General features: G+C 40.4%; 1 long non-coding RNA gene across 1 annotated transcript in view; it reads right to left on the bottom strand.

The window, feature by feature from the left end:
• Positions 1–26,645, bottom strand: part of LOC123859518 (uncharacterized) — a 90,786-nt gene that overhangs the window by 40,030 nt on the left and 24,111 nt on the right. The window contains exons 2-3 of the long non-coding RNA XR_006794505.3: positions 23,747–23,795; positions 15,424–15,459 (exon numbers count right to left, since the gene is read on the bottom strand). This is a non-coding gene — a long non-coding RNA (uncharacterized LOC123859518). The remainder of the gene's footprint in view (positions 1–15,423; positions 15,460–23,746; positions 23,796–26,645) is intronic.

Below are 26,645 nucleotides of genomic sequence, written 5' to 3'. Positions count from 1 at the left end.
TTATCTCTCCTATTCTATGATTTGATAGTCAAACAGATAGGATACTTGAGGAACTTAAGGTCCAAAATCTTGTCTCCTTTCCTCCCTATGATCCTCCCACCCTCTGTCAACATTTCTCTCCTTTCTTACATTCCTGTTTCCCTCAGTTACCATTAGTAGTCCAAACCTCCCATAGTCACCCTGACATTTAGGTCCAAATGGCCCGACACATCCCCTAATATAAACTAATCTCCTCTAACGTTACTTTCCACGATGCTGCTGGGACCCCTGGTCTAGGAATCAAGATTTCCTGCATTCTCCGTCTCTCAGGTGATTGTTCCCTTTCTTTGCTGTAACTGACACTTGGCTCTCCCTTGGCCACTGAGCTACCCTTGCATTGTTCTCAAGAGATAGCTACCCTTTTTTTCTCCCATATTCTATGCACTGTAGGACCTAAGGTAGAGGAGGGGTTGTCCTTACTCTTCATTGCTACTTAGGGACCATTTTATTGCCCTTCTTTTGCAAAAGTCTGGCTCCTTTGAAGTACATGCCATCAGACTATACCACCCACTATCCCTCCTGGGTGTAGTCATCCATCCCCCTCTGGGTCACTTTTTCTAATTCACTGAATACTACAGCACCTGACTCACTCTTTCTCTCCACTAGGAAACTGTGTCATCATTTGGTATCATTTCCATATCCATGCAGACGATCTATTCAGTACTCTTGTCTTATGGTTATTTTGCTGTCACTTTGAATAATCTTTTGTTCCAAGCCAGCTAAGCATCTTTTCTCCCGTTTATTCTAGATCTTTTAGTTAGCAATGATTGAACCATCTCTGAAATCTTGATGTTAAGTGTCCTACTGTAAGATTCTTACTATCTATCCTTCCAGCTCTTCTTTCTGTTTCTCACTGCTTAGATTTGTACCCCATGATGTCTTCCAATTCACTGACCCTATCACCTTTTCACTGTCCCTTACTTCCCTCAACTCTTCTCCCAAATAGCCCCCATCTCTTTCCTTACTCAGCTTAGATTTCAGGGCTTACATTAAAACTCCTCCCTTATAAATACCCTTAGGTGCCTGCCCTACTCACCAGCCACATTTTAGAACTGGTTAGACCAACTCTTAACCTACTCAGCCTCAGCACAGAGCAGCTGGACATGACTGGAGAAAAATACTCAGCCATGCTCCTTGAGCTCATTCTAAATTAATGACTGCAAATCTCAGATGAGTGGTCGGTATTACTCAGCAATTTTACTGTGTATTTCATGTCAGTTCACTCTCCTATTCTCTTAAAACAACTATTTCATGCCGGGTCCTCTCTCCTAGGAGAGGTCATCTATCTCACTCTTACTGAGACAATAGAAGAAATCACAGGAGAGCTAATTCATGTAACTTCCCAAACTCTAGCCTCTCCCCTGCACCCTGGAACCCATCCTGTTTTGCCTCCTCCAGGACTTTGCACCTGTATTTCTCCTCCCTCACCTTGATCATCATTTCTTCCATCTCTCAGACACTCGAGCATGACAGTAAAGAAGCCAAATTGACTCCACAGGCCCCCGCCGATGACTGTTTCACATCTGCCTTCCCCTTCCCAGCAAAACTTTTTAGAAGGTTGTCTTTATTTTCTCACCTCCCATTCTCACCTCAACCCACTTCAATCAGGCTTTAGCAAACTATCCTCAAATAGAAACCACATCATCTGTATTCTCCCTTTTTCCAAACCTATAGTGCATTATCAATCCTCATCTTACTCTACTCAGTACATAATATTTCTGAGAACTACTGCCTTCTTAATGTTAGCTTAAATATTTTTCTACCCTCACATTTTATAATGTGAGACCCTGAGTGAAATGAGTTCCTTTACATTCATCAAGTGGATTTGAACTGAGTTAAGTGAAGAAGGCCTCTCCCTCCTTGGGTACAGATACACCAGCTCCCTTCTGATGGGCTTTGAAGCAAGACATGTACAGTTCCAGCCAGGATTAATCTAGATTTGGGTTTTAAAAACTATAACCTGAGTATTTGGGCCTGGCTACCAGAAAAGGTCTATTTGATGCTTAACCTAGCTATGAAATCTCTTAAAAATCACCCTCTGTTTAACTTAGGTTAATTCATACTGGTCTTGAGTCTCCAGTTTTACTTCATTTTCCTGGTGATTGGAGGTTTTAGTCTCTTATTTTCATTTGAAAACAAATTTTTTTTCATAGATTTGTAACATTTCCCATCAATAAACTTCCCACTAAGGGGAAGTAATTCATTCACTGTATGTGTCATGTTTAAAGAAAAACTAGGTGGCTGAATGATTTCTTCTGTTGGGGAAATCACTACAGATCTAGGGGGAAAATATTTTGCTGGGAAGAAGTTGCTCATTTGCATACTGAAATTCAGTGTCATTCTGTTTGTGAGTTTTCAGGTCTTCAACCTTATGGAATTAGTGAGGGTGGGTCAGGAGGTGAAGTGGTGAAGTGCAGGGATTATAAATTCTAACAGACCTTTTGATTTGGCCAACAAAGTATTTTAAAGAAATTTAGGTTTACATTTCTTTAAGCTGAGGATGCATCCAGTTCACTAAGACCTCAACAATTACTCCCCATTATCTTATAATCAAGGAATTTTATTTAACAAATCTTTGTTGGTGGTCTTCTGTGTATCAGGCACTATACTGGGCCCTGGAGATATAGCAGGGAACAAGAGATGGCAAGATCTCAGATCTCATGAGGCCTACATTCTAGGGGAGAGAGACTGATGAGCACTGGGTGTTATACGCAACTGATGAATCATTGAACACTACATCTGAAACTAATGATGTACTAAATGTTGGCTAATTGAATTTAAAGTAGAAAAAAGTCTTTCTTTAAAAAAATGAGCAAAGAAATAAATTAATAAAAAAAATTTCAAATAATGACAAGTAAATAATGAAGCAAATAGAATAAGATGATGTGATGTGTAGTGTTTGTGGGAGGAGATAGTATAGATTGAGTGGACTAGGAAGGCCTTCCTGAGATGATATTTGCTCTGAGGCCTCAATGATATGAAGAACCAGGGACAGAGGAAGGTAAGCAGAGTCAACAGCAAGTGCAAGCCCCTGTGGCAGGAAGAGTTTGCTTTGTTCAAGGAAAAGGAAGGTCAGTGCAACCAAAGTATAAGGAGGGGCGCCTGGGTGGCTCAGTCAGTTAAGCGGCCAGCTCTTGATTTCGCTCAGGTCATGATCGCAGGGTTGTGAGATCGAGCCCCGTGTCGGGCTCCACACTCGGTGCAGAGTCTGCTTGAGACTCTCTCCCTCAGTCCCTCCCCCTGCTCTCTCTCTCTTTCTCTCTCTCTCCCAAATAAATAGAGTCTTAAAAAATATGAATAAGAGGGAGACTAGTTTAAAATGAGGTAGCAGAGAACAGATTAGGGAGAATCTTATAGGCTCTAGTAAGGATGCTGGATTTTATCTAAATGTGATGAACAGCTGTAGAAAATTTTAAAGCATGGTCTGGTTTATTTTTTTTTTAAGTTTATTCTGATTTCTGTAGGTAAAATAGGTTCTAGGGGCCAAGACTAGAAATAAGAAAACCAGTGACTACTGAAAAAAATCCAGATAATGGTAGTTTGAAATGACAGTTGGAACTGTGAATGTGAACAGACTATACAAATATGGGATAAATATTGGAAATAGAGCCATTAGGCCTTGCTGATGAATTGGATGCATCAGATGAGGGAAAGAGAGAAATCAAGGCCAGTTCCTGGGTTTTTGGCTTAAGCAACTAGGCAGATGAACAATGTCATTAATTGATGTGGGAAACTGAAGGAATGAAGGAGGAACACATTTAGTTGGAAAAATAAAGGATTCTGTTTGGGCCATGTGGAGTCTAAGGTGCTTATTAGACACTAATGTGTAAATTATGAATAGGCATTGGATATAGGAGTCACTGCATAAATTTACATTACCCCGGAGGGCTTCTGAGTTTGTAACTCTGCTAGAGTAGATGTAGGTTAAGAACATTGGGTCAGGAATAAAAAGATCTTTGTATGAATCCAGGTTGTTCTGCTTACCAGCTCTGTGACCTTGAGCAAGATTCTTAAAGTTGTCTGAACCATGGTATCATCATTTATAAAATGAGTTTAAAATATTATATACTTTATCAGTTGATTATAAAGATTAAATAAGTGGATTTATGCATAGTGCTTAACAAAATCTCTGGAAAAATATAAGTACACAATATATATTAGGTATTATTTATTGAGTATCTATACTGAGATATGCCCTTTGTATACATTATTTCACCTCATCTTCCCCAAACACCTCACATCAACCATATTGGCTAAATATCAATATACAGGAAAGAGACTGAGAACAGATGGATGAAAACACAAATTTATTTTTCACTTTTTGAAAAATGTGCACATCTGCACAGACTACCCCTGACTTATCAATCTAGGAAACATTCATATGAGCCTGAAATATGTCTCTCTCTAGATTCTTATATCCAGATTCTTATATCCAGCTGTTATGTGACATCTTTTCTTTGATGTCTGTCATCTCAAACTCAACATGATTTAATCTTTACCCCCATGTCCAGAATCTGATCTTTCTATTGACTTCCTCATCTCAGATGATGGCGTCCCGGGCATCCTAATTGCTCAAGTATAAAGCCTTCCAGTTCTCATTGGTCCCTGTCTTTCTCACACATGCTTTATGGAAGACTTCTAAGAAATGGCCCCCTGACCTCATCCCCTGCTCCTCTCTCCCTCACTCACTTTGCTCCAGCCACACTAGCCTATTTGCTAATATTCAAATACACAAGCATGTTTTTGCCTTTAGGACCTTTTCACTTCCTGTTTCCTTAGCTAGACACTCAAATATCCCAGAAATTCCATCAGATATCTTTGCTAACCTACCATCTGTTTAAAATTGCAGCTTCCCTAGTACTGTGTCCCTTCTCTCCTTTAACTTTCCCTCCCTTCCCTATCTTCCCCTTCCTTTTCCCTTCTTGTCTTTTCCAGGAAAGGCTTCGTACTATGTTGCCTCTAAGACAACATAAGGTTTATTTCTACTCCACATGTGCTGGTCATCCCCAGAGAAATTATACTGCCTGAAGCCAATTTCTCTGGAGTCCGTTCTTCCACTCAGGAAAGGTCCAGCCATCCTCTGCTTGCTAACTCAGCACCATGGCATCAATTAGCATTGTTTCTAGCTGCAAATGAGATACCTACCACAGTGGCTAAACAGTTAGGACTGTGTTTGTCTTATACAACAAGAATTTCAGGGGTAGGTAGTCCAGGGCCTCATCTCACTCACTGCTGTCCTGAGATTCGGGATCCTTTTATCATCTTTTCTGCCACCATGGTACTTATCCTCAAAGCCATTAGATTGATACTCATTGTGTATTGAGTCCCCCGCTCCAAACAGAAAAATAAAGAGGAAAGAACAAGGAGCAAAGGATAGAGTTCTCTTAGGGAGTAAGATTTGTCTTCTCTGGGTTGAAATATCTGACTTTCAACTATTTTTAACCTACAAAAATGTAAATTTCATGTGGCTGACCCAAGATTTGGGAAGGAACAGCTTCCCCAGAGATTTCTGCCTACATATCATTGGCCAAAACTGTCAGTTGGACACTCTTATCTTCAAAACAGAGTAGGAGACAAAGATTGTGTGAGCCTCTGGGGCAGCCAGTTCAGTGCCTGTCATCCACAGTTTGGCTCTTCCCGAGTTGCTGATCTTCCAAGACTCAATTCAGCCTCCTGGCTTTGGGCCATCCTCCCCAGAGCCTCTGTTACAGGGGGCCCAGCACTCCCACACAGACCTAGGGGAATTCCTACTCCACACCTCAACTGCTTCCCAGGGCCGCACAAGAACTTTTGGGTCTGCTCTGTGATATCTACAGATCTTGGGGAATTCCATTTCAGGAATGGGGGCAGGTAAAAATCTCTGGCCCTCTGTCTAACTAAAGCATACTGCCATTTCTGTTCTATTGCATTTGTTCTGCACTGACAGGACTAGTGAATTGTAGAGCCAAACATCTAAATCTTTACACATATTATTTAATTTCATCCTCAAGGCAGGCCTTTAGCTTTCTCTTCTATCACTGTCTTACACATGTGGAAACTAAGGCTTAGGGGAGTTAAATCCAGGGCCCTTTAGTTGGCAAATGGCAGAGCTTCTATTCAGAACCAGATCTGCCTCATTCCAAAGCCTCTGCCTGACCCGATGCATTACATTAAACTGCTTCTAAGCAGATCTTTGCCAGGGCAATCATTTCCCTCTCTATATAGAAGCCTTTGAGTCACTCTAGGTATTTCTTAATGGGGCTGACCCCACAGGGCAGCTTAACAGTATCTAGACAGTTGCTCCCCTATTAGAGCCCCTGAATTCTCCCTAATTCTAGTGCTTTCTATCCCCCACCTTGTCCCTTGCTCACACATGGATTTAGATTTGTGGAAATGTCAGAAAGGATATTCTAGAGGAAATAGGATGAGCGTTAACAGAAGTGAGTTTAACTCAAAAGTAAGTATAACTCTGGGAAAGTGTATATTTTAGCTTTGTTAGAGTATATATCAGAGATCCTAGCACATATGCTTAGAAGGTCAAGGGCACACCCTTTCAAATCACACCCTTAGGACCTTGACTATTGGACAGAGGAATATGAACTTTTTTTCTGTCTGCAGTAGTGATGCATTAGAGGTTTTGCCATAGGAGAGTTAGATTACACTTTGTGTTTTGTGCTGCCAATTAAAAAAAAAAATCATTTGAAGAATACTGAAGAAGTGACTCACTTATAAAATTGCGAAGAAAACATGCAAGAAACAGCTAGGCTGCATAAGGTGGTGTTTTTTATTTGTCCAAGTAATGCCACATTATTGAGGTGGCACAGAACATAGTACATCCATCCATGAGTCAGAAATATTTGAGTCAAAAACACCTTGTGAAGAGCCCTCTGTCCTTTTGATTACTGAAACTGATGTTTTGGTGGATCTTTGAGTAATTTACCAGTAAGTTAACATAATTGAGTATTAAAGAGGAAATCTATGTTGAAAGAATTGGCTGTGAGAAGATAAAATGAGGAAATGGGATTATTGACAGAGCTGAGACAAAATATTCAGGGGACATCTCTAGCAAATAAATCAGTCCTTCAAGTGACTGGTTTAAATGTGAGTGAGTCAGTCCAAAGACAGGATTGTAGGAAAAGCAATTGAAAGGAAGAAAGTACTTTGCAAATGGGTTTCTTCAACTACTTATATTTGGAGGCAATCATTATTTCTGTTATTGAAAAGATGGATTTGTAAAGGAACAATGCTCTTTCCAAAATAACAAGGCATGAATAGGAATTGATATCTGAAGAAGAAAATGAATTCATATTAGTTATAAAGGACTTCTCTGTTCACTTCAAAACACTGATGCTATATACCTCTTCTGAAAAGGTTGCTGTGGAAAGAAAAGCTAAAGCTGGTCCTAGTGATTTAGGGTTTTCATTCTCCATGAAGGCCAAGTGTGAGGTAAAGAATCCTCATAGTTCCCAAAAGATACTGTAATGTGGAGGTCATCCCCTAAGATTGACTGGTCCCACCTTTACGGAATGAAAAGAAGGGCTGCCTACCCTGATGAAGGGCAAGCTGTGACCTGCTCAGAGGCATCGACTTAGATTACAGGAAGATTTCATTTCTAAAAATAATGGCAAAGAACAGTGAAGCTTGGAGACTTTGCTTGAGCTCTAATAGAATCATGATACCATTTATTTTTGGAATGTTGACGTTTCTAAAACTCTTCAGATGCAAAATCAATGCTAAGTAGTTTTATAGAAATTGGATGCATTTTACATAAAATTACCACCAGAGCTGAGGACAGTGATGCACAAAGGCAGGGCAGACAGTGTTTTGAATCCCCTGGAAAGCACAGTCTGGGAGCCTCTGTGACAGCACCTGGCATTCATCCCACATTTTCAAGCTTTTACTTGTTAAATTGCCTTGGCTGTTCTTGAGGTTTTCAGCTCTATCTAGTCAGATTATGAACCTGTTGACCATTCATCATATTCTTCCTGTAGTTGTCATCGTTTTAAACACATTAGGGAGTCATTGGTGAACAGACAGTATTCTATACCATGATAAACGCAATGATAAGATCACCTAGGAAATGAGTATAGATAAAGAAAACAGGGCTGAGAGCTGAGTCCCAAGATTCTCCAACATGTAGAATCTGGGGAGAGATGAAAGCCCTAGGATAAGGCCAATGAAATAGGGAGAAAACCAGGAGAAGGTAATATCTTGAAAATCAAAATAGGAGAAGGATAAATGTGTAAAATGCTCCTGACACTTTGAGAAAGATGGTGATTGAGAACTGACCGTTCGTTTGGGCAAGATGTAGGACCCTGATGATCTAGACAAGATGGATTTCCTACGAAGTGCTGTGGACCAAATCCTGAATATAGTGTGCTGAGAAGAACAGAGATGTTGGGGGAGTGAAAACAGCAAGTAAAAACTTCTTGAAGAATTCTGCTTTTAAAAGAGTGCAAAAAAAAAAAAAAAAAAAAAAAAGAAGGAAGGAAGGAAAAAAAGAAAGAAAGAAAGAAAGCAGGCAATAGTTTGAGGATAGGAAGAAGTAATCACATCTTTTTTTAAAAAAATCTTTAGGTTTAAATGGCATGCAGTATGGTTGCTTTTTAAAATGTACAATTTGGGCACACACTCTCAACACATACTCTCACATTGCTACATCCAAGATAATTCATATCCATCAAACCCAAAAGTTTCCCTTTGCAATTCCTCCCAACCCTCCTGTTACCACCGCTCTACCCCCCAAAAATCACTAATGTGCTGTCACTATAGTTTTATTTTCTAGCATTTTAGATAAATGGAAAGATACAATATGTACTCTTTTGATCTACCTTCTTTTACCCAAGAACAATTAGTTTGAAATTAGTCCATATTGTTGCAGGTATTGATAGTTTGTTCCTTTTTATTGCTAAGCAGTATTCCATTGTATGAATGCAACTACAATTTGTTCATCTATTCACCTGTTAACATTTGGATTATTTTCAGTTTTTTACTATAACAAAGCTGCAGTGAATATTCTACATATACAAGCATTTCCTCTATGAATAGAGACAATTTTACTTTTTTCTTTCCAGTGTAGATGCTTTTATATCTTTTTTTCCCCCTCACTATACTGATTACAACTTCTAGTAAAATGTTCCGTAGAAGTGGTGAGAACAGACATTCTTACTCTCCCTAATTTCAAGGGGCAGTAACAGTGTTTCGCTCTTAAGTATGATGTTAGATATAGCTTCTTCATAGATGCTCTTTACCTGGCTGAGAAATTTCCCTTCTATTTTTAGTTTTCTAGAAGTTTTTACCAGAAATGGATATTGAATTTTGTCAAATATTTTTCTCTGCATCTACTAAGATGATCATAGTTTTTTCTAATATTAATATGGTGAATTATATTGATTGTTTTTTGAGTGTTATACAACCTTATATTCCTTGGATAAACCCCACTTGATCATAATGTGTCAACCTCTTTATATATTATTGGATTAGATTTACTATAATTTTAAGAATTTTTTCATGTGTGTTTATGGGAAAATGATCTGTAGTTTTTCTTTTCAGAGAAATGCTGACTTAAACAATTAGTTGGAAAGTATTCCCTCCTTTTCAACTCTCTGAAGGTGTGTGTAGAATTAGTATTATTTCTTCTTTAAATTTTTGGCAGTATTCACCAGAAAAGCCATCTGGGCTTGCAATTTTCTTTGTGAGAATGATTTAAACTTTAAAAAATTCAATTTCTGTAATAGGTTTATAGGCCTATTCATGTTAATCTCTCATATAGGCCATTCACATTACCTCTTTCTTCTTCAGTGAGCATTGGTAGTTTGTGTTTTTCAAGGAATTTAGCCATTTCATCTAAGTTATAGAATTTATTGGCATAAAGTTGCTCATAATGGTTCCTTATTGTCTTTATTATATCTTTAGAATGTGTACTGATGTCTATTCTTTCATTCCTGATATTCTTATTTTGCATCTTCCCTTTTTTTCCTGGTAAATCTGACTAGAAGTTTGTCAGTTGCAGTGTTTACATGAAGAACCTGTTTGTCTTCATTGATTCCCTCTCTCTCTCTCTTTCTCTGTCTCTCTTTCTCTCCCTCTATTTTATTTCCACTCTTATCTTTTTTCCCCTCATGTTTACTTTGGTAAGTATATTTGCTATTATTTCTCTAATTTAAGCTAGAAACTGAGGTCATTTATTTTATTCTTTTCTAATAAAGGCATTTAGTGCCATAGATTTACCTATAAGTACTGCTTTAGCTGCATCCCACAGATTTTGATATGTAATGTTTTCACTTTCAGTCAGTCAGAATGCTTTCTAATTTCTCTTTTGATTTTGTCTTTACCCATGAGTTATTTAGAATTTTAGTTTCAAACACTTGGAGCTTTACTAGAGATATTTCTGTTATTAACTCCTAATTTAATCCCACTCTGATCAGAGAACATACTTTGTATGGCTTGGATTTTTTGAAACTTATTGAGACTTATTTTATGGCCTAGAATATTGTCTGTTTTGGTGAGTGTTCCATGTACACTTAAAAAGAATGTGTCATCAGCTGCTGTTAGGTGTAGTGTTCTATCAATGTCAGTTAGGTTAAATTGATAGCGCTGTTCAAGTTTTCTATATCCTTATTGGGTTTCTATTAGTTTTATCAATTATTGACACTATACATCTTGATTTTTCTATTTGTCCTTTTTTGCTTTTCTTTTTGTTTCTTTTTTTCGTGTATTTTGAAACTGTTTCATATATTGGTGCATAAATTGTCAGAATTGTTATATCCTCTTTACCAACTGTCTCCTTTATCATTATGAAATGACCTTCTATTCCTGATAATATTCTTTGTTTTAAAATCTTCTTGTTCTTATAGTAATATAGTCATTCTGGATTTCCTTTGATTTGTGTTATTATGGTATATATATTTCCACTCTTTTTCCTTTGACTTGTGTTTTTATATTTAAAGTGGCTTGTTACAGGCAGCCTAATGTTGAGTCATACTTTTTTATCCATCTTGAAAATGTCTGCCTTTTAATTGTGGTGTTTAGGCTGTTTACATTTAAAGGGATTATTAACATGGTCAGTTTTATATTTACCATGTTGCTATTTGTTTTCTATTTGCCCTGTTTGTCCATTTTATGATTTTTCCTCCTTTTCTGCTGTTTTGGATAATTAAGTGTTTTATGCTTCCTTTTTTTATTTCCTTAGATAAAGCTCTTCATTTTTTTAATTTTAATGGTTACTTTAGTGTTTCTCATGTAACTCTTTAGCTTATCCCAGTCTACCTTCAAGCAATATTATACCACTTCAAATATAGTATAATGACCTTCCCACAATATACTTCCATTTCTCCCTTCTTTGCCGGTGTGCTCTTATTGTCTGTCATGTGATTTACTTCTATGTACATGATAAACTTCACAGTACATGGTTATTATTTCTTATTTCTTCTTGTCAGTTGTATTTTGAAGAGATTTTTAAAAGAAACCAAAAACTTCATTCCTTTGTATAGATACTGATTTCTATCTGGTATCATTTTCCTTCTGCCTGAAGGATTTCCTTTAATGTTTCTGAGACTTCAGGTATGCTGGTGATGAATTCTTTCAACTTTCATATGTCTGGTGGAAGTCTTTTTGGTGGTTATTTTTTGTTTGTGGGTTGACTTGTTTTAGATAGAAATTTTTACAGTTTGATTGTTTGCTAATGTGCAAAATGGAAAATGATGATGCAGTAGCACAGTCTAGGACTAGGGGAGAAAGGGCAGGATTCAGAACAGAAGGCTTGGTTTCAGATACAATCATGAAAATTTATCTACGCTCACAAGAGGAAAGACTGAGCAGATGTTTACTGATGTGGGTGAGTTGATTGATCTGTTAACGGATACAATCAAACTGGGTTTCCAGGTTTGAATCGAAGATCCGCCATTTAATAGCTGAGTAATCTTCAGCAAATTATTTAAACCCTTTGAACTTGGGTTTTCACATCCATAGAATAAAATGAACAGCTGCCCAACAGAGTGACTATAGCAATGAAACAAGTTAATATATACCAAACACTGAATACACGGCCGGGCACATTGTAAGTGCTCCATACCTGTGAGGAAAAAATGTGTAACTTTTTTTAGCTTTACTGCCTGAGTCAAGGAGAAAAGATTCTAGGATCTCATTTTTCCACCTGTACTTTCTCTTATCCCCCCTTCTCTCACCCCACCTTCCTTCCCAAAAGAACACATTTAAAACTCAAATGCCAGGCTGTCTGCAGATTCAGTGTTTAAGACTGACAACATTTGGAGGCCAGATGTTAACTGATGTAAAACACTATTAAGTGCTCAGTAGACCGGAGGCTGAGGCAATGATTTCCAATTTTATGATTATTTTTTGAATCTATAACAAACCAATCTGCCATTCCTCCCAGCCCCCCACCTCCACCAAAAAGATGCATAGCCTATTCATTCTCAAGAGAGTATAAATTATTTTTAAAAATATGAAGTTCTTGAAATATTAACTAATGGCATTTCAAACCCCTAGAACTGGGGATGCAGCCTCCACGTAGACCTCAGCACCTCCTTGCAGCTCTCTCTGAAAGGCCAATGGCTTGTGAAACTTGATCTGAAAACTAGTCTCATTTTCTGAAATAAGCCCAAGTCATAATCACACACACACACACAAATGCTATAGCAAGTTTTTAAATCAACTGATATTTTAAATTTGAGCTTCCTTAGGATTAGTATGGGAGCTGTCCCAATGACAGGAAGTCAGTAAATGAACTCTTCTCCTAATAAAGAAGTATCTATTTTCAAATAGCAATAAGATGGATCTGCTAGGAATCACTGAGGTGATTGTTAGTGTTTAATACACTTATACACTCAGTTATTTTTCATTAATCTATTGAACAGACATTAGTCAGAACTAACAGTATGTCCCAGGCCCAGTGCTAGGCACTAGTTAATGCATTGGTAAATACAACAGATGACCCTCATGGAGCTTAGAGTTTTATGACAGAGGAAGACAATTAAAAAATAATGAGCTTACAAATAGAGGTAGCAAAAAGTTGAAATAGGTGCTATGAAGATAAGGGGCCCTCCACAAATAATGAGTTGGGAAAGGAATTTTTTATTTTATTTTTTATTTTATTTTATTTTATTTTTTAGTAGCTAACTTAATCCAAGGCTTAAAGAATGAGAAGGAGGCATCCATGCAAAGACTAGAGGAGACAACAAGCAGGGAAACCAGCATTTATTTATTAATTTAACAAATATTTCTTTAGTACTTTCTGTGAGCCAGGGAGTGTTCAAAGCAAATAAAATATACTAGTGAACAAAACACACACATGCAAAACCGCTAAGATTGGAAAGGATTTGGGAAGTCCCTAGAACAGAAAGGAAGCCCCTGAGGCTGAATCACACTTAGCAGAGGGGAGTGTGGTATAAAATGAGGTTGGAGGGGTGGTGGCAGGGACTGGATCATATAGGGACTTGTAATCCATGGTAAGGAGGTTGGATTTTATTTGAAATGCAATGACATGATTTGATTTTTATGTTAAGAGATTTCTCTTGTTGTTATATGGAGAAGAGTTTGGAGGATGGGGGAGAAAGTGGAAGCAGGGAGATTCATAGGGTGGCTATTCTAGTTCAAATGAGATTTTAATGCACTGAAATCATGGTGGCAGCAAAAATGAAGTGTATAGTTTTGTTGTAGGATGAATAGAACTTCTTGGCCAACTGAAGAAGAGGAAGGGAATTTGAGGAAGGAGATCAATCATGGATCATTCAACTGAGTAGATGGCAGGTCCATTTACCACAGTGAGCGAGACTGGTTGAGTAAGTGGATGAGGGTGGGGAAGGTTTGGACAAAAGACTAAAATTAATTCAAGTTTGCTGGCCTAAGTCATAAACAATGAAATCAATCCGAAAGTGAAATTCATGTCTCGTGAGCTTAATGTGTCCCCCATCACTGGAACATATACCAACAAGCAAAGTGACCACCTATCAATAATATTTTAACTATGTATCAAGCAGAATTCTAGAACTCATTTCCAGATGGCAACAATTCCTGGAAGCCATCACTGGTTTTCCCAGATCAGGATCATTTCTCTTGAAGGGAATTTCACTTGCGTTGGAGCTACTGGAAGCTGACACAATATTTGTAAATAAATATTTTATTTAATTAACAGGTTTTCTTTTTGGCAGGGCTACAAACATATAAATGGGAATACTTAATACCTGTTAAGAGACCATTTGAAAGAGCTACCATATGATCCAGCAATTGCACTACTGGGTATTTACCCCAAAGATACAAAAGTAGGGATCCGAAAGGGTACGTGCACCCCGATGTTTATAGCAGCAATGTCCACAATAGCCAAACTGTGGAAAGAGCCAAGATGTCCATCGACAGATGAATGGATAAAGAAGATGTGGTATATATATACAATGGAATATTATGCAGCCATCAAAAGGAATGAGATCTTGCCATTTGCAACGACGTGGATAGAACTGGAGGGTATTATGTTGAATGAAATAAGTCAAAAAGAGAAAGACATGTATCATATGACCTCACTGATAGGAGGAATTCTTAGTCGCAGGAAACAAACTGAGTGTTGTTGGAGTGGGGGGTGGGGTGAGAGGGATGGGGTGACTGGGTGATAGACACTGGGGAGGGTATGTGCTCTGGGAAGCGCTGTGAATTGGGCAAGACTGTTGAATCTCAGATCTGTACCTCTGAAACAAATAATGCAATATATGTTAGGAAAAAAAAAAAGAAGAAGAAGAAGAAGGTAGCGGGAGGGGAAGAATGAAGCGGGGGAAATCGGAGGGGTAGACGAACCATGAGAGACGATGGACTCTGAAAAACAAACTGAGGGTTCTAGAGGGGAGGGGGGTGGGAGGATGGGTTGGCCTGATGGTGGGTATTGAGGAGGGCACATTCTGCATGGAGCACTGGGTGTTGTGCACAAACAATGAATCATGGAACACTTCATCTAGAACTAATGATGTAATGTATGGGGATTAACATAAGAATAAAAAAAAATAAAATAAAAACAAAAAAAACAAAACAAACAAAAAAAGAGACCATTTGAATATCTTCTATGACAATCTTTTAGAAAAGATGGAAAACGTAGGCTGGAAAATCCTGAGCTGAGGGAAATTGGTACACCCGAAGTGCAACGTAGAGTAGCAGCGCCACAGAGTAGTACATTCTCAATCTTGGGGCCCTGCCCTCCCCCATGCTTTATAAAGTCCACGTACAAAACACATTCTCACCCAAAACTATTATCATTTGGGGGGACCCCTACCTTTCCTGAGAATCACTGTCCTACAGAAAGTGACCATTACTGTTAAGAGTCATCCTAACCCTTAGGAGGTTTCAGTGGATGAAAGTCTGAGAGTTGGGTTGATAATTAGAACATGTAAAGAAACGTACACTTACCTTATAACATTCATACTTCTGAAAATCATTTTTTACCTGGAAACAGATTGACAGAGCACTTTGTAAGCTTGTTAGAAATAACGTTCTTGTAATTACGAGGTAAGATTGTTTACATTTGTTTTCCTTGTGCATCAAATCATATAACACAGGAACAACACAGTGTGAAGTTATTAAAGGAGCACATTAAAATAATCTTGTGCTCCTGTTTTCCTTGTGCATCAAATCATATAACACAGGAACAACACAATGTGAAGTTATTAAAGGAGCACATTAAAATAATCTCCTTAGCATTTGAAAAGAAAAGCTTTTAAAAATATGACACTCACATAAAATCATTAGAAAAATGAAGTATTGGTATTACATTTTTGTTTATGCATTTCTTTTGTGAAATGTTTACAACCCAAGAAAGGATCTGAAACAACAAGTGAAAGAAAGGGGTTGCAACATAAATTCCTCAGCAAAATTAAAGCTTTCTACCAAAGGAACATTAAAAGGAATATTCATTCTTGGCACTTCGATCTCTGATACCGTCAACACCAAGGGATGAGAATGACTGCTGCCAAAGAGGACCATTTGCCTTCTCTTGGGCTCAGTACCCCAGGGAAGGTATTCCAGCCCTCTGCTGGAGGTGATATTTGATAGCAAACCCCAGGTTCTTCTTTGTGGAACTAGCTTTTTAGAGGTCAGTTAGAGAAGAGAGCAGAAGATAGCTCGGTGTCCCCACACCACTCACATCCCGTCTTGTTGGAGAAGTACATCAAGGGGAGCTGGTAAAAGTTCCTTGGTCCCAGATCAGTCATTCCTTCATTGGTATATCCGTCAGACATTTATTAAGTACCCATATTCTGACAGACATGGTGTTTAGCAATGAGCTAAAAACAATATGAAAAAGATGTTCTGTGTTCTTGAGGAACACAGCAGTTTTGGGGAGCAGACTAGGACACTAATAATTATGCTGGACAAGTGCTATGGTAGAGATACATAGATATCAATATATGTCTAGCTATATGAGACAATGGAGCAACTAACTCAGCTCGGAAAGGGAGCAGGCAGGAGGAAAATTAAATCACTAGCTTAATAAATGACACCAAATTAAAACACAAGCATCATCTGACCAAAGTCTTTGGTTACAAAGGGAGCAGAAGTGGAAATTGGAAAGAATCCAAGGACAGCCTTCCCACTACCCCTATCAGATCTCAACCCAAGTGCACCATCTGGGAAAAATAGTGGGGTGGGGGGAGAGGCGTGCCCTGGTGTATAGCAGGAGACCACCTTTGGGGTTTATAGAGTGGGTCTGCTGACCACCCAAATGGAAGAAACACTCTTCTCCATACCAGTCTCTCCCACACTGGTAGGTTTTATTTTCCTCAAAGCAGTTATCACTATCTGATATTACCTTATTTGATTGATTTATTGTCCATCCCTCCCCACAAGGACCTTGTCTGTCCTGCACATTGTGGTATTCTCAGGCCTGGAACAGTGCCTTATTTTATAGTGGGCACTTAATGAATGAGTTGAATGAATGATCATTAACAATATAAAATCACATCAGGCCGCACTTGAGAACCAATCCTTCTTCTATCTCCAAAATGTCTAATCTCAGAGGGGCCTCAGAGATCTTCTGAGATCTTCACTCATTCTTTTCTTCATTCATTTCAGGGGGGAAAGACTAAGGTGTGGGAGTCAGAGTATGGGGCGTCTTTGTTTCTTTCCAGTTCTTTCCCCACAGAGCAGGAACTAGAAGCCAGATCTTCAGAATCCCAGAGCTCTTCAGCATTACTTAGCTACCTCTGGTTAAACCTCTCTGTGGGGAAAGCAATTTTGGATCATTGCCATGAATGTCATTTTCAAAGCCCCTAGGAAGAAAAGAAAACAGTGGGAAGCCGCTTCTAGAATTCAGATGAGCCCAACATCATCATTCTCCTTCCTCTTCTACGGGAGGGAAGTCACAGACTTTGGAACTGAATTCTTGAGGCAGAACCGCATTATGCTGTAACCATGGCCAGAGGAGATCTGCCTACCTGCAGCGAGGCCATGGGCTCTACATCACGCTGGCTGTGATTTTGCACAGTTAAGTCCTTCCTTAAAAATCAGGCCTGGCAGCAGCCTGCCGCCTTAATTATATAAAGGTGGGTCACTGCCATTGGGGGTAAAAATGCACACCCCTGTGCAGCTTCCCCACCTGCAGGGACCAGATAGCACGCTGAGCTGATGGCCAACGTAAGTATGTTTATCGAAACTATAAGCAAACATTTGAAGATGTTAGTTTCCAAGTCCAATTGTGGGAAATATTTTCCCACAGAACTTTAAAGAAACCTGGCATTTTTCTCACAGATGTACCACCACCATCCACACACACGCATTCTATACACAAACATAGACACAAAAGTTCTCAAAAGCCAAAACTCCCAGGATGCCATTCCTGGGATACTGCAGGGAGGTGGGAAAGAATGGGGAAAGAGGAACTATCAACTCCACCGAGGGACTTCTCAGAAGTCTTCACCTGCCAGAGGTTTTATTCCAAGTAGAAGAAGCTTTTTGTCAGATGAGAAATATAAACTGTGAGATCCTCACATTCGTTTAACAAATACTGGTTATATGCCTTCTGGCGTGAGACTCGCTTCTAGGCCCCAGGAATACAGAATGGATGAGGCTCAGCCCCTGCTTCAAGGTCACAGTCTAGTGGAGTGAAAGAGATGGGTAAACAGAGGAATACAATCCAGCGTGGCAGATTCTGGCATCAAGAAGGGTGGTGGGGACATGGAGGAGAGCTCCCTGGGCACAGACTGCTGGGTGTCATTAAAGGAGATCACACTTCAGAATGTTTCAAATGAAGTTTTACATTTTGGAGGCTCCATTTTCCTCGTCTTTGAAATGGGAGGAAGAGAATGAGCCTTCCTGAATTGTAAAAATTGAGGGATGTACGCGATACTCAATGAATACATTTTTAAAAAAGAAAAGCAAAATTGAGACTGCAGGGCCCTCTCCCTAAATGGTGGTGAGCCACTATGCTGCCCTGTGAGCTTAAACCTCCTTTGGAGAGCTCACGATCTTTACAGTGGAGCTATTTATCAGAATAAGCCAGAGACTCCCCTTGAGAAGGGCTGAGTTGAAAAAGTCTCCTCTGATTCAGAAACGAATTATTCCTAGGAGGTTGCTTCATGAGTTTTTGTCACAGAAATTGGGGTGTGTGCAGGTAATTGGGGGTCAGGAAGCAACAGCCCTGGAAACAATTGCAGGCAATTCTTGCAATCACCTGGCTTAGCTTGAATTCTTGGAAGTAGAGTTTCTCTTAGTTTAATAAAAGGTTTCATGTATACCTTGTGGTTCTGTTCTTTATCCCTGATTTTTCCTCCTAGGCTTATGAATAAGGCCTCAGTCACATTTCTCCCTCCGAGACTGGCACGCAGACCCACCTGCTCTGACTGGAGGCTGGGAGGTGCCTCCTTGGGAGGAAGCTGTAGCCGTCTTCTGCCATCTGCTGGCTCCCTCTTTGCACCACTTTGGGGCTGGCTTTGCATGGATTCTTCGGGAATGGAAACCTCCAGCAGAGAAAGTGTGGGGCAGAGAAGGTTCTCGCTTTTATTAAAAAAGAAGGAGATTTGAAGAGGGCAAACAAAGTGGCATAGGGGGGCTTTTCCCATGATGGGGTTTGTGTAGAGGTCACCATCTCAAATATCTCAGGCAGTGTGTTTTCGATGCAAGATTGGTTCGTTCAGGGAGAACACAGCCATGTGTTTTAGTTCATTTTCTTTTGCTTTGTTTTGTTTCCTTTCATTTTCCTTGTATTCTTAGATCATCGCCTTATAAGGCTGATCAAATATTAGGCACTGCCACATCTCTATAGACTCATTTGAAAGAAACAACAGCCCATGTCGGTGGGAACCGAGAGGAGAGTAAGCAGGCAGGAAGAGGGAAGGGAGAGGAGAAACATTTCACAGTAAATCGCAGTATTCGTTAATCAGTGCGGCCAACATTTTTTTGAGGATCTGTTATTTACAAGGCTCTGACCCAGATGCCTGGGATGCAAAAGTGAGTAATATATCGGGTCCCTTCTCACCGGGACATAAGAATCTAGTGGGACTCAGTTAAACAGAGAATTAAGCAGAGAGGTGCACGTGCTGTGATCAAGTATGGCAGTCAAGGAGCCGAGGGGAGCACAGAGGAGGAACATGTGTTTACACCAAACTCTGAGCTGCACTGTCAGAGAAGACTTCCTGGCAGAGGTGCCCTGAGCTGAAGTTTGAAGGTAGTGGCTTATTGGAGACTGACGGGAAGGGCTTTCCCTTTTCCGGGAGCGCCGCTTCTTACCCCCAGGGTCACCTGCTACCACCACGGCCTCGAGAAGCTGAGACTCTAGATACAAAGCAGGAGAACGTTGTTGAAATATTCAGTCTTAGACAAGGAGCCATTGATTCAGCCCACGGCGATTGGCCCAGGCAGGGAGAAGCAGGCAGAATCATGAGGGAGGGTAGCATGCAGAATCCTGGACAGGAGAGAGCCGTTTCTGGGACTTTCTCCGAACCTAAAGGAAAGGTAATACTGTTTGTGTCCACATGCTGGATATGGACAATCCCTTCCAGGGAAGTACAGTGAAATATTCAGAAATTCACGAGTGACATCCTCTCTTAATCTGAAATATCTGAGTGACCTCATCTAAATATTACAGTAGCTGTAGGTTCAAAGATATCAACTATAATATTATTTAAGATCATAAGCGCAATGCCAACAGTAAAGAAAATGTTTAAGAAAGTATGGTACGGTGTCTGGGTGAACCATTAAGTGCCAGGACCTGGAAAATGATTATTTCAGAAACCGCAGTACATGAAAATACTTGTACAAAAAAATCATGATCCAAGTCTACAGGAAAAAAATTTGCAGAAGGAAACATACTAAACTAATAAAAGTGGTATTTTTTTCTCTATTGTCTGTTTTATTTAATATATAAAAGTATTATGATGATTTTTTTAATACAAAGAAGCCTAAAGGTGAAATGTGTGTCCTGATTAAGGCAGGCGCAAAAAATTTATCCCACATAATTCATCCTAAATGAATTATCCCCATTTATGTGTTTGTTTCTGATATTTCAGATTCCATTTTCTCCCTAATTGTGTTTCAGTTTGTGTGGTCTATTCATTTTGCTTGTTAAGTCTGTCCTCAATCTTCCCCTTGCCCACACCCCTCCTCCCACCCTGGATCTGCGGGATGTATTGTGATGTCTGCCTGCTAATTTTGCTGTGACTGGGGCTGGTGTCTGGTTGGTGATTCATGTTTGTTCCTAAGTTGTACATCTGTGTTGGTTGCTTTGAAACAGTGCCCCAGGGAATATGAAAGGCCGTTTGTCTCACTGAGACTGCTTCTTTGCACCAGAATTCTTCCCTGGCTTCTTCTGAATTCCAGCAAGCTCTTCTAGGAGTTTAAAGTTTAGGCATGGTAAAGAATGAAGAAAAACAAAACAAAAACAAAAGGGAACAGTACAGAGAGAGTTTGGTGTCTAGGTCTAGTCCCTGCTTACCCAGTAGGACCAAGCCTCTTATATATACCAACCCTGGGGACAGAATGCCTTGTGACATCCACTTTAAGGGTAATGCCTTGTGAGCTTAAACTTTCTGCCCACCAGGAATGCCTCTAGCAGAACATAGGGCAGAGTGAGGCCTGGTGGAAACTCTCAGTGGAAAAAGTTCTAAGACTTTGGTCGGCGTACCCACTTGGTGCCTGTCTAATATTTTAGCACAGGAACACGCATTCATAATGTTTAATGACTGCTACTGCATGGCGCTGACCAATTAAATGGACGCAGGCCATAGGGCTAAACCTAGAGACCCCTGCTGTTCCAGACACCAACCCTTTAGTTACTGCATCACGGGGGAGACCAGCAAATTCTGGAGGGCCTGGGGCAACGGCTGGCTGCCAACTGTTACAAAAGTATTTCAGTGTTTTAATATCCATCAAGGCTGAACAGATACATCCCAAATGAATAACATGAGTGCACATGAAACTTCAAAGCTCGTGCCCACTCTTAAGCTTTCTGTAGGGCCATGTTCACCTTTTAAGAACTTCCCTCTTTGTCCTTAAGAAGAGTTCAGAGCCAACGTCAGGACCTACCGGTTGTACAGGATCTGGGTGGCACAAAGGAGCCCTTCTCCACAAAGGAGCTCTTTATTTCGCCAGCAACTAGTATAGATCTCCCCCAAGGAAAGTTTGCAAGTCAGCTTTCATTATAGTTTCACTCACTGCAATGTAGCTGGCTTACAGCATAGCTCTGTCTCTAGGCAGGCGGAGAAACAAGCAGGTGTGAGTGATTTGCCCACCTGCCTGCTTGCCTGCAGTCTTTGAAAGGCAGCCCCATCCCAGACCATTAGCCTGCTGCGAAAATCGATGCACTGGTGCCTTGGAAGTCCAAATACATATTGGATTGTTATGGCTCTTTCTTGTCCTTTTAACCAGAGATTCTCACCCGCTGCTTCTTATCAGACACCTGGTGTTTGTAGGTGGGCTAAAAGCAGCTTCTCAGAATGGTCTCCAGGGAAGCATTATAACCTTGCATTCTGTTATTTCTTCTTTCCTGTCTCAAAGAAACCTACAGCTTCAGGGTAATTTGCTGCTTCTCCTGTCCTCATTCAAGATAACAGTCAAGGCTGCTCATAATCTTACTGACTCTCTACATACCAAACACAAATTTTGTTTGAATTCAGAAGAAAAACTGTACTCAGCTAGCCAGCAAGCCATTCTGATACGCTGTGATTAGAGAAGTCTGGGGTGGTAGAGAAAGGAATTGGAAGACTTGGGTCTTCCAGTACTCATCCTACAAGGTACGAGCATGTGACCTTGAACAAGTATTTAAAATCTCTCTAAGCCTCATTTTCCTCAACTGTAGAGCGTGGTCATACTATATACTTCATAGGGTTGTAATGAGGGGTAAGTGGAATCATATAGATCAGAAAGCAATTTGTAAACTAGAGAAATATAAGCAAAATTCACCCCAAGACAGCGGGTTGTAAGAACTAGTGAAAGAAAAGACCATGAGTATAGAAATAAATGATGGCAGCTGGATGAGTGTGAAGGAAGCCCTCTCTTGTGGTCTAGCTCGGAGGAGAGAACATTCCCAGCTTCATACCTTCTTCAGTACCTCTCTGCAGAGCTGTAGCTGGAGACCAGTGAGTGGTCTAGAGAAATGGTAGGCAAGAGGGTTCCTGGCAGTTTAAAGCAACGGGAGGTAGTGCATGCGAGGAAGATGCATAGGGGATGATGGAGAGCGTGGGAAGGACACAGTGCCTAACTGATACCAGGCTGGGGAGAGAGAGAGGACAAGAGACAAGATCTCCACTGCTCGCATCAGTGTGTTCATTGATCAGAGCTTGTTCGACTAATCTGGGATTGAGGGTACCTTCCTAGGGTGAGCCGACTGACTGGAAACCCTAATGGCTCTCCTGTGCTGGAGCCAGTGGCTAGACCCTCCTCCAGGGATAAAGCCTCTGCATACCTGGAGGGTAATTTGACATTATCAGATTAATTAAATCATTTTCTGTGGTTAAACTTGCATATGAATATTAAGTCTCAGACTGGGCCTCCCATCTAAACAGCCAGTGAATGTTTTCAGGATAGCACTGTGTTCCTGAAACATTGAGAAATATGCATATTGTATCTTTAATGAGATCGCGATGTTTATTTATGGCAGGAAGAAGCCTCCCAGCTATGGAGACTGATTTAAGTGATAGTTTGGCGTCTGACATCTAGAGCTGTGTTGGATGCTGTCTCTGGAGTTGCTTGTTATCACCAAATGACTTTATGGTTGGCTCTTATTCTGAATTTGTCCAAGTTGCTCTTGCCCCTGAAAGGCCATGGGGCTTTGCTCCAGGGTTCACATCCTGCCTCCACTATTCACTGAAGACTGGACTTCTGGGGGACTGTTTCCTTTGTACACCATGAGAATAATAATGACTACAACTCAGAGCTGTCTGGAAGATGAAAATATTCGTACAATGTAAAGTTTTATGTAAGATGCCTGGCACACATTGGTTCTCCATGTTTGTGCGTCTGATGTCCTCCTCCATGCTTATGTGACCAGCGTTTTTTGCTTTCTCTTAAGCTTTGATGTGGAAAATGGCCCTTGCCCAGGTCGGAGCCCCCTGGACCCCCAGGCCAGCTCTTCCTCCGGGTTGGTGCTCCATGCCACCTTTCCCGGGCACAGCCAGCGCAGAGAGTCCTTTCTCTACAGATCAGACAGCGACTATGATTTGTCACCAAAGGCGATGTCACGAAACTCTTCACTTCCAAGCGAGCAGTAAGTACTAGCCCCGGGTAGCCCCTGTCTCACACTTACCTCACCTTTAACCTGTCACAGCAGCAACAACAACTGTTCTCCCTTTAACCTGTGGGAAGGAGGGAGGAGAACAGTGAACATGAGCAGAGGTGATGATGATGATCCTTAAAAGACATTAGTGCTCTACAGGCATGAGAAATATGTCGCTGGGCTTTCCAAGGGTATGAAAATCTCAGGCACAGTGTGCAGTTTTCGTCTGTTATTGATCCTTTTTTTTTCCTTTAAATTGTCATTCAGCTTCATTTCCTGAACTGTTGAATCATTTATGGGTTGAGAACGTTAACACTTTTTGCAAATCATACTTGAATTTTCCATAGCATGTGCAGTTTGCATGAGGCTATGGTGAAAAAGAAAAACAGTAGTTGGGGACATGCCTCCTTTCTCAGTGGTCTTTGCTTGGTGACCTTTAATAAGCTGTCATCCAGACACATGTCTGTGTCCCTTCTCTGGAACCTTAACTCAGTGCCCACTTGTTGCCTGGCTCCTTGGTGAGACACAACACACTCCAGCACCCTATTAAACAGAGCTGATGTTTTTGTTTTGCTGCTATTAATTGTAGATCTCTAATTTTTAAAGAACAATGACGGGTTCTATTACTCGTTTATTAAATTTCTGAAACCAAATAAAGTTGGATGCCAGAATTCATGCCTTAAAAGATTTCTGGGCACACGTACAATTGTTTTTAACATTGTATGTTATAAAAATATTGGTAGCTCCCTAAAGCCTGGAAATTTCCACTGGGCTCTCTTGTGCTGTTGGGAAAGAAGTTAAAGAGGGTCACTCTCTTATGAAAGGGGGCAGGGGACATTTTAAAAGCTACCAGTGAGAAAGGATTCCCCAGGGCATTTCTGCCAACAAATTCTAACAGATGCACCCCTGGCCTAAAATGTCTCAATCATTGGATGGGCCAAAATTCATGTATTCATTCATTTGGCAAATACTTCCTGAATCTCTCCTATGTGCCATGCAGTGTGCTAGGCTCTGGGGATAAAAGATTAACAAAACAGTGGAAAAATCACAAATGAGTTAAAAACAGATATTCTCAGAAAGGTTGCATGCTCTCAGGGAGGCTATAGTTAATAAGAAAGGTAGGAGGAACACCCACATAACTCTACTACGGAGTGGAAGGAAACATTTAATGAGTGCTTACCACAGGGCCAGCAGCCCTGAGATATGTGTTATTTCTTTTAATCTTCACAACAGTCCTCTCAGGTAGGTACCACTGTTATCTCCACTGTATAGATAATGAAAGTGAGCCTCTGAGAGACTGAGAAAACTGCCCCATCCCATGACTGTATGCCATGCTATATCCCATGACGTAGCTAAGACTGACCATATTCGAAACTTTTCAATTCTATTTGCCTATGTTCTTCAAACTGCAGAGTAGAATCTCTACCACCCGGTAGGAAACAGATGAGTGCAGAGTCAAGGTGCCTGAGGCTGGAGGAGAGGTAACCACTTTGCTGCACATCATGTAGAACCAAGGATGTTTTTTGACCAAGGTTGGCATGAGTGCTTGGCTGAGTCTACCTGGAATTTCCTCTCTTACCAAGAGAAACACCTCTCTAGACGTCGTAGGTGGAGAGCATAGGAAATGGGGTGAGCCGAAAGTAATTAGAGCTTCATTCACATAGCGTTTGACCGGTAAAAGACTAGCTTTGGAAGGCAGCTCACAGTTCCCCAAACTCTTGCCAAACAGCATGATGAGTGTCAGGGTCATTCTGAGGCTTCCCAGAAGGTTCCAACTGAATTTCAGATTAAACTCTGATGATTTTTTTAAGAACCAAAGGTTATGAAAATTTTGAACTTGAGGAGACCTTAGAGATTACAGTCCAACTCATTCTACAGCTCTAAAAAGAGACATCTAATTCTGAATGACTCTGCATGTAGGGTCCCTAATATTCACCGTTTATCCTCTTTTCAATTTTACCAACCAGCAAAATTTTCCCCCTAACTTAGAACCTACGTAGCGTTGCCAACTTTAGATTTAGGCAAATAAGAATTGTATATGTAAGTTGTCTAGTATCATTCTCACTGTTTTTTTTTTTTTTTTAAATACTTCTTAGAATTAAAAGGAAAAAAAATTTAGAAAGGACACACTTTCATAATAAAGAATAGCCCTTCCCAAGAAAACACAGTGGGCAACATAAGATCACCCTAACAAAGATACTGATAATAGAATCTATTAAAATCTTTGAGTGAATAAAAATGGCACAATTTTTTATTTTGCAAATGTTTCAACATTCCAGTAAAACTTTTATATATCTGTCAGTTTAGGAAGAGGAGCTTGAATAATATCCATATTTTTCCAGTATTTCATTTTATCAGGACCATGTTGGAAAGTCCAGTTTCACACAAGTAGCTTTGAACTACACTGAAGTAATGCTCTCAAAAGTATTTCACTTGGGGGAGCCTGGGTGGCTCAGTCCTTAGGCGTCTGCCTTCGGCTCGGGTCGTGATCCCGGGGTCCTGGGATCGGGCCCCACATCAGGCTCCCTGCTCTATGGGGAGCCTGCTTCTCCCTCTCCCACTCCCCCTGCTTGTGTTCCCTCTCTCTCTGTGTCTCTCTCTGTCAAATAAATAAATAAAATCTTTAAAAACAAGTATTTCACTTGATTCTTACTCTTCAGAGTGAATTGAAATGAATAGAGGAACAGCACCCCCCAAGCCTCTTACTACTTTTCCTGCCTTCTACCTATGGAGCCAAGAAAAAGAAGGACAATGATAGGTCTAGAGTCCTGATGTGAAGGCCACTGGGTGGGGGCTATGGGACGCTCCCTGCTCAGGAGTTCCTCATATTCAGGACAGCGCCATCATGGATTTATGTAGGAAAACTTGTGTAATTCCTCTGTCTGTATTAAACCCCAGGGTAGAGACTATGCTAGCTTTTCCACATTTC

Source organism: Mirounga angustirostris, unplaced genomic scaffold, assembly GCF_029215605.1.
Source record: "Mirounga angustirostris isolate CCGP_5_RB_7025 unplaced genomic scaffold, mMirAng1.0.hap1 SCAF_4, whole genome shotgun sequence".
Taxonomy (NCBI): Eukaryota; Metazoa; Chordata; class Mammalia; order Carnivora; family Phocidae; genus Mirounga; species Mirounga angustirostris.
Note: the sequence above shows the minus strand (reverse complement) of the source record. Positions and strands in the feature narration are given on the sequence as shown.